The sequence below is a fragment of the Sciurus carolinensis genome, chromosome 13 (genome assembly GCF_902686445.1).
Source record: "Sciurus carolinensis chromosome 13, mSciCar1.2, whole genome shotgun sequence".
NCBI classification, from domain to species: domain Eukaryota; kingdom Metazoa; phylum Chordata; class Mammalia; order Rodentia; family Sciuridae; genus Sciurus; species Sciurus carolinensis.
In genome coordinates, this window is record NC_062225.1 from 84963572 (window position 1) to 84971279 (window position 7708).

At 42.1% G+C, this 7708-nt stretch overlaps 1 non-coding gene across 1 annotated transcript; it reads right to left on the minus strand.

Annotated features, from left to right (window-relative positions):
• Positions 1-218: 218 nt before the first annotated feature.
• Positions 219-292, minus strand: Trnaa-cgc (transfer RNA alanine (anticodon CGC)). The gene has a single exon. It is a non-coding gene; the product is annotated as a tRNA-Ala (tRNA).
• Between the last annotated feature and the right edge of the window lie 7416 nt (positions 293-7708).

Sequence of the window (7708 nt, forward strand, 5' to 3'; positions counted from 1 at the left end):
TGCAGAAACCACAACTTAGAAACTGATGAACCTCTTTGCTAGACCTTGTGAGCACTCACATGAGAGTTTGTCTGTACCTAAGGCATGCATCGTGAGGATAAGGCAGGAAAGACCAGGGAATTTTTCAATCAGAAGAACACGGATGAAAGTCCTGCTTATTTAATTACATTAACTTATGAAAGTCATGGCTGCTTTTCTAATTTTTTTTTTTTTTTTTTTTGCGGTACTGGGGATTGAACCCAGGGCCTTGTGCTTGCGAGGCAAACACTCTACCAACTGAGCTATATCCCCAGCCCTCTAATTTTTAAAATAAGAAAATTAATCCCTATGCATTGGTTTGGGTTTCACTGAAAAATATACAAGGAGTTTCCTGCTGTGGGGCACAAACACACAGAGACATACATAGAAGGTGTAGGTACACACGTATGTACCTGTGAATTACACGGAGGTCCATGTTCCATAAATAAATGAATCCCTCAGTAACACCTGCACATGTGACTGTCTATAAATTTTTGACATTGTTCTAAGCACATGTTTTGGTAACATAAAGATCTTTAAGAGAGTGATTAAGAGAGGACTACCCAATGCACAAACATACGTACCCAGAGACATACTTCCCATGTTTATCATGATATTTAGAATTATTTTTGTGGAATATGACATTAAAATAGAATGAATTAGAAGTACTCATGTCAACACTGGTGAATCTCACACGTATAGATTTAAAAGCAAACCAAAGACAAAGTGCAGAAGGGTACTCTAAATTTCCAAACCATTAAAAAACATACACACGTAAGTATTTGCATGCCGGTGACATGTACATAGGTAGACAATCTATAAAGTAAGCCAAGGTCTTCTTTTAAAAGTTCATGCCCCGTGGTCCTATGTTGTCATAGGGAGGGGTTCTTCTTTATAAAGCATCCTGGGTACACTCAGTTTTGTCCTATTATACTTTTTTATGTGGAATATTATTTGTATATTTTTTACATCACTACAAATTCCATAATAACAATCAAGTAACAACAAAGCCTGTACTACAGAACCTGTCCCATGGAAAATTCCAAATAAAGGTCATTTTCTTTATGAGTTATAGTCTATAAACTCGAAAGGCTGAGGAGGTGCATTCAGATGCGCGAAGGACACTGGACAGACTAGGCACAGAGTCACAGGCAAGGTTCCCAGGCATTGATGTGCAGCACCTCAAATTGGCCTCTTGACCTCTGTGGCAATTTGTAGCATATCCCCCTTTGGTTTTCCTCTGTGCTTTTCTTTCTCTGCAGGGTACAGCACTTTTCCAGATATATGGGACATACCCGGTAAAGGCCTATTGAATGAGTTCACAGCCAGTGAGTGAATGAATTTTTTTTTTTTCCAGTTGGGTCTATTAACTTGAACAAGCCCTGCTTCCCTTTCAGCCCTGGTACCTTTATCTCTGGAATTAATGGGACATGTGCTGTGGTCTCCAAGGTGCCACTAACACTGAGAGTCATTGCATTGTTACTTTTCCAGGGACTCTCCACGGGGAATATCTGTTTCTTCCATTATAGAAAAAAGTTGTAATTTTTTTTTAAAGTACAGAAGTTTTTAAATCATGCTGAAAGTAGAGTTCTTTTTTAACTAATATGCCTATTGAGGACACCACCTGAGTCCTTTCCATCTTTTACCTGACATTAGAAGGTCTAAACTTTATTACTGGGTCCCAGAGCAGGGAATATGCAGTTGGCATCAGAAGGAGTCTCAGTGGACCTTGTGCCTGTTGACGCAGTCCTTTAGAGGACTCACATGCAAGTATTTTAAGAGATAGTGGGGTTATGGTACACTGACTCATGAATTCATACAGTAAAGCAGCATCTCGGAAGATCGAGTGACCAGGGGTCATTTTGAGAGAAATGCTCAATGCTGCCGTCAGGGCTATGGTTGCTTTCCAGCATCAATTCTCCCCTTTCCACCTGGTTCTCAGTCACTTAGCATCCATATTCCTGCATTCTTTTGTAAATTAAAATTAAAGACCTGCATCTGACCTCTCATTTTCCTTTAAGCACAATACTAGGTTTGCCATCTGAAAAACTGGAGAAAAAAGTGTGTCTTATACACTACTTGTTAAAGAAAATATTTTCTGTGGCAATCTCCTGTTACAGCACTTTGCCAGAGAAGGTCCACTTGGATCCTTGCTTTTAGAGAACTGTGATATTCTGCAGTAGATGGACGAAAACAGAAGGGACAATTCCCAAAAGCCTCGCTCCCAAGAGTCCTCGGCAGACTCTCCAGCCACTCTCCTCATGCCCGGCCTTTGTCCGTGTGGGCAATCTCATGGGGCTGTCCTGCAGAAAATAGCAACATCCTGATTCCCCACAATGGGATCATCGGTTCTTTACATATTATATTTGTGGTTCATCATTCTTGTTTCAGATTCCTTATCTTACCCCCAAAGCTTGGCAATACTTGTATTCCCTATATTTCTTCCCAACAAATATAACATTAGGTTAAACGTTAGAAATTTGTGTGTTGATAGCAGAGAAGAAATAAAACATACTTGGATGGAAATAACGCAGGATGATTTTGTGGCATACATGATGCAGAGCTGTTCCGGGTCTTCAGTATGTCTCAATGAACTGATGGTTTCATGAATGGTTGTGATATACTTCTCCAGAACAGTCTTCTCTGATCTTTGGAATAACATCTTACTATGTCCTCAGTCATGTTTAAACCATGTCCTAACTGATGAGGCAGTTGGAAGAATAAAATAAATACTGAAATTCTGAAAATTATTTGGTCCCCCCAAATATTCCCACAATATCTATTTTTATATTTCAATAAATATTTCCTATTGGAAATATGTCCAATAAATAATACATCTATCTTCTGTAAACCTATTTTAATCTATTTCACTGGTACCTCAGAGGCATCACTGACAGAAGGCAGCACCCCGTAATCATTTCATTGGTTCCTCTCTTACTAATTTTACCACAACAAGACTTTGGTTGGTCTCGCTATATTACATCTGATCTTTAGTAATCACCAGATTGGCCTATTGTCTGCTTAGCCTGGGACCAGCAGGAATAAAAATCACATGATCTCTTTAAAAGAAAGCTAATTATACCAGAAAGAAATATTCATGTATGTTTTAAGTTGAAACCATGAAGTTGCAAAAGGGAAACCACTAGCTACTTATTAGACGAAAAATATGTCCTCTCCTGACCCATGAGCCTCAGCAAATCTGCTGGAGATCTCTATGGCTTATCCTATAATTTCTTTAACCAGTGAAAAGGGTGAGAGAACAAGGGAAACTTGATCACAAGAGGACATGCGTAGGTGAGATGGTTAACAGGAACCTTCGCTTTATAATGGAAAAGCAAAGTTTTCCCTCTAATAGTTTCACTTTGTATGGTTAGACTTCTGCAAGAATATTTGTGTATACAATGAGCACATGTTCTTTGCAGGACTTGTGGAGGACAGAGGCAGGGACAGGAAGCGAGGTGCACATATGAATGGCTATGCCCACTGGGATAAGGGGAGGGCTAGAGTTGGGAGAGGCTGCCTCCTTCCTTAAGTACCCAGAGCCCACTTGGATGTGTCAGGATGGACTTGGGGCCTGGAGCACTTCCTGATGGGAGATGGTGTGCTCCCAACCTGGGCTGGACTTGTCACCTTGTGTGGGTCTCAGACTCCACCTGCACTCTTGGTCCCCTTAATGATGTGTGTCACTGGCTCCCAACCCCACTGTAATTCTTATCTCTGACAGTGAGGGACAGGGTCCCTCATTCTGTGGCACAAGAAGGATGCCTGTAGGCTACTGGCCTTGCACCAGAGGCTAGGAGGATCCACGGGCTATGGACAATGAACACCTACTTGGACCTGATCTGCTCTTTCTCCTCCACATGAAGAAAGTCTTTTCCATCCAGCGCTTGACTTCCCATGGTCTCCTGGCAACTCTGATACCAGGAGCAGAAGCCATGACTGTGGGTTTCTACTTGAGTTGATAGACAATGCTGGCACTTGCTGCACAAAGATGTCCACATACCTACGTGGTGTGACAAAGATAGATGTGAACAAAAGACAGAGGAAAGGCAGAAACACTGCACAGAGCGGTTAATAGTTACTTGTCCAAATCAGATTTAAGGAGGTGAGACTTCAACCTTTCAGAAGGACTAAACAGATTTTAAGGATTATAGCGCAGTTTCCTCAAACCTTTGTTGATGTTCCACTTGACGTCTTATAAACAGCATTATCTAGTTGATATTAAAGAACAGATGCAGATACTGTTAAGTACAGTTTAAGAAACTGCCTTTCACTTTGATGTGCTTCTGTTCTTTTTTCACTTTTACTGTTTATTTGTTTTTGCTTACTGATCGTGAATATTTATATAACTTACTTAATTTATACTTCAAACTGTACTTTCTTCAGGACCTAAGCCAAATTTAATGTGCTTCCATTTCCAGATCCCCTCCCAAACACTCTCCTGGGCTTTTGTCTGTGAGATGTGGCTTAGTTTTCTTTGTTCCCATATGTCAGCTGAGTTTCCAGGACTCACTGGGGAATACAATGAATAATTCAACTGGTGTCAGTGCATGGAGAGGAATCCCCTACACCAACCTAAGAGGCGTGTTTTTCTTCCATGACAGCAAACCATACTGAGCACTTTGTCATATTGTGCTTATTCTTGCATCAGTTATAAAACAAATGCTAGACAAATCTGCATGTTAGTACTTGGATTTCAATGAGTTGAGTTAAACACAATGAAATTACTTAAACTTTCTTCAAAATTTGCCAAATTGGCATTCTTTGTGAAGTTGTGTCTTGAATTGGGTGTTTCTACTTTTATCTCTTCAGTATTAATATTTGTATGAGGAGATCCAAGATGGCGGACTAGAGGGAGTTTGCATTCCTTGTTGCTCCATAACTCCAGTTTCAAGCAGAGGATATCTGTTTCTTGGTGAGGCAGTTTTGCTGCTTATCGATCCCCTGCTGTTAACCCCACTTGTCTACTGTGATCACCTGCAGTCTGCCAGCATATTGATGCCTCTTTTGAGTGCAGATTGATCACTGTCAGGCACCTATCATTTGCCATTTGCCTGCCTCTTGCCTGTCCATTGCCTGCCTTATACCTGTCCATCACCCAACACATGAGGTTCACCCCCCGATCGTCCGACAGCTGCCAGCAAACTGACCACAGACCACCAGTGGAGCACCAGCTGTCTGCTGTTGCCTGGAAGTTCACTGTCACAGTACCTGCAGGTTTGATTACATGTGGCTGCTGCCATTTTGAGACAACAGCCAGGCCCTGTAGGATCCCTGACCCCACTGATTGAGCCCTGTCTCCAGGATCCCTCAGCCCAACCAATCACTCCCTGCCTCCGGGGCCCTCACATCGACTGACTGCTCCCTGCCACCAGGACCCCCAGACCAACTGACTGTGTCCTATCACCGGGACCCCAGACCTACTGATTGCACCCGGCCTCCAGGATCCTACAACCACACCAAACACACCCGACCTCCACGACCCCTGACTGATCAACTGCATCCTGCCTCCAGGACCTTCAGCCAACCACGTCCACACCCCAAGCTGCAGCTCCCCATTTGCCAACACATTTGGAAGCCAGAGAGGCCATCTTGGATAATCCTGGAAGTCTTAGCTCCGATCTTTAGGTGGGGCAAATCCCACCTGAAGATGCCTGCTGGAGACTTCAAGCTCATTGTCAGGGGTTATTTGATCTAGGATTGCATAGTGTCTGAATTGGGCACTGCTAATATTGATCTCCCCTTAAAAAAGGTTTTGAAAACCTATAGGGCCACTATAAGCCTATAGGGCCACTATAAGCCTATAGGGGAAAATTGCAATACCCCAGATCTGCTCTGCTAGAGGGGAAAATATGTGAACAACATGAAAAAACAAGGGAATAAAATGATCCAAACAAATCTAGATTCCATATTAATAGAATCCAATGACAGTATGGTAGATGAAATGACAGAAAAGGACTTCAGATTATACATGATTAAGATGATTTGCAGATACAAGATCCAAGATGGCAGACTAGAGGGTGACTGCATCTCCCATCCCTCCAGAACCCAGGATTCAACAAGGGGAGACAATGAGAGACTCGGACTAACATAGAGCCATGGGGTGAGTATCTCCCACTGGGTGAAGCTCGGCCCAGGTGTCAGACCTGGACAGGGGCAGCTTCTTGGAGCAGGGCAGGGCACCTAAAGTCTTCCGCAAGCAGCCCTGCCCCCTCCAGCAGCAGGCTTCTTCCACAGCCAGCTTCTTGGAGCAGGCCGCCCAGTGAGAGCCTTTCCGCACAGAGCTAGCTCCAAGCCCTGGAACCAGCGGGGGGGCCCGGCCTGCAGGTGGCATCTGGGACCAGGGAAGGGCATCCAGAGACTTCCGCAAGCATCCCTGCTCCCTCCAGCAGCAGGCTACTTCCACAGCCAGCTTCTTGGAGCAGGCTGCCCAGTGAGAGCCTTTCCACACAGAGCCAGCCCACAGTCCTGGAACCAGTAGCAGGCTAGGGGCAGCTTTCTTCAGAAGCACTGCATTATCAAGTTCCTCCAAGACTTCAGACTTCTGAAGGTTGGGAGGTGATATACTGGAAATCTACAGGGACACTATACGCCAAAGAGGAAATCAGCAATATCTCAGAGTCCCACTGATAACTGACCAATATGAGAAAACAAGGGAAGAAAATGTCCCAAACAAACCTAGATACTATATCAATAAAACCAAATGACAGCACAGCAGAAGAAATGTCAGAAAGAGAGTTCAGAATGTACATAATTAAAACAATCAGGGAAGCAAATGAGGAGATGAAAGAGCAAATGCAAGCAATAAATGATTGAACCAATCAACAGTTAAAAGAGCAAATACTGGAAGCAAGAGATCATTTCAATAAAGAGTTAGAGATACTGAAAAAAAAAAAAAAAAAAAAAAAACAGAAAATCCTTGAAATGAAGGAAACAATTAACCAAGTTAAAAACTCCATAGAAAGCGGGATTCAGGAAAACTTAGAGAAACAAACCAAAGGAATGAACAATTTATTCAATGAAGTAATATCAGAAAATTTCCCAAATCTGAAGAATGAAATGGAAAACCAGATACAAGAGGCTTATAGAACTCCAAATATACAAAATTACAACAGACCCACACCAAGGCACATTATTATAAAAATACCTAACATACAAAATAAAGATAGAATTGTAAAGGCCATGAGAGAAAAGAATCAAATTACATTCAGGGGGAAACCAATAAGAATATCAGCAGATTTTTCAATCAAGACCTAAAAGCTAGAAGGGCCTGGAACAACATTTACCAAGCCCTGAAAGAAAACGGATGCCAACCAAGAATATTATACCCAGTAAAACTTACTTTCAGATTTGATGACAAAATAAAGTCCTTCCATGATAAACAAAAGCTAAAGGAATTTACAAAAAGAAAGCCGGCATTACAGAACATTCTCAGCAAAATATTCTATGAGGAAGAGATGAAAAACAACGATGCAAATCAGCAACAGGAGGAACTAGCCTAAAGGAATAGCCAAATAAAGGAAAAACCAAATCATGTCAAAAAACAGAAATGAGTCAAATGACTGGGAATACAAATCATATCACAATAATAACCCTGAATGTTAATGGTCTGAACTCATCAGTCAAAAGACATAGACTGGCAGATAGGATTAAAAAGAAAAATCCAACAATATACTGCCTGCAAGAGACT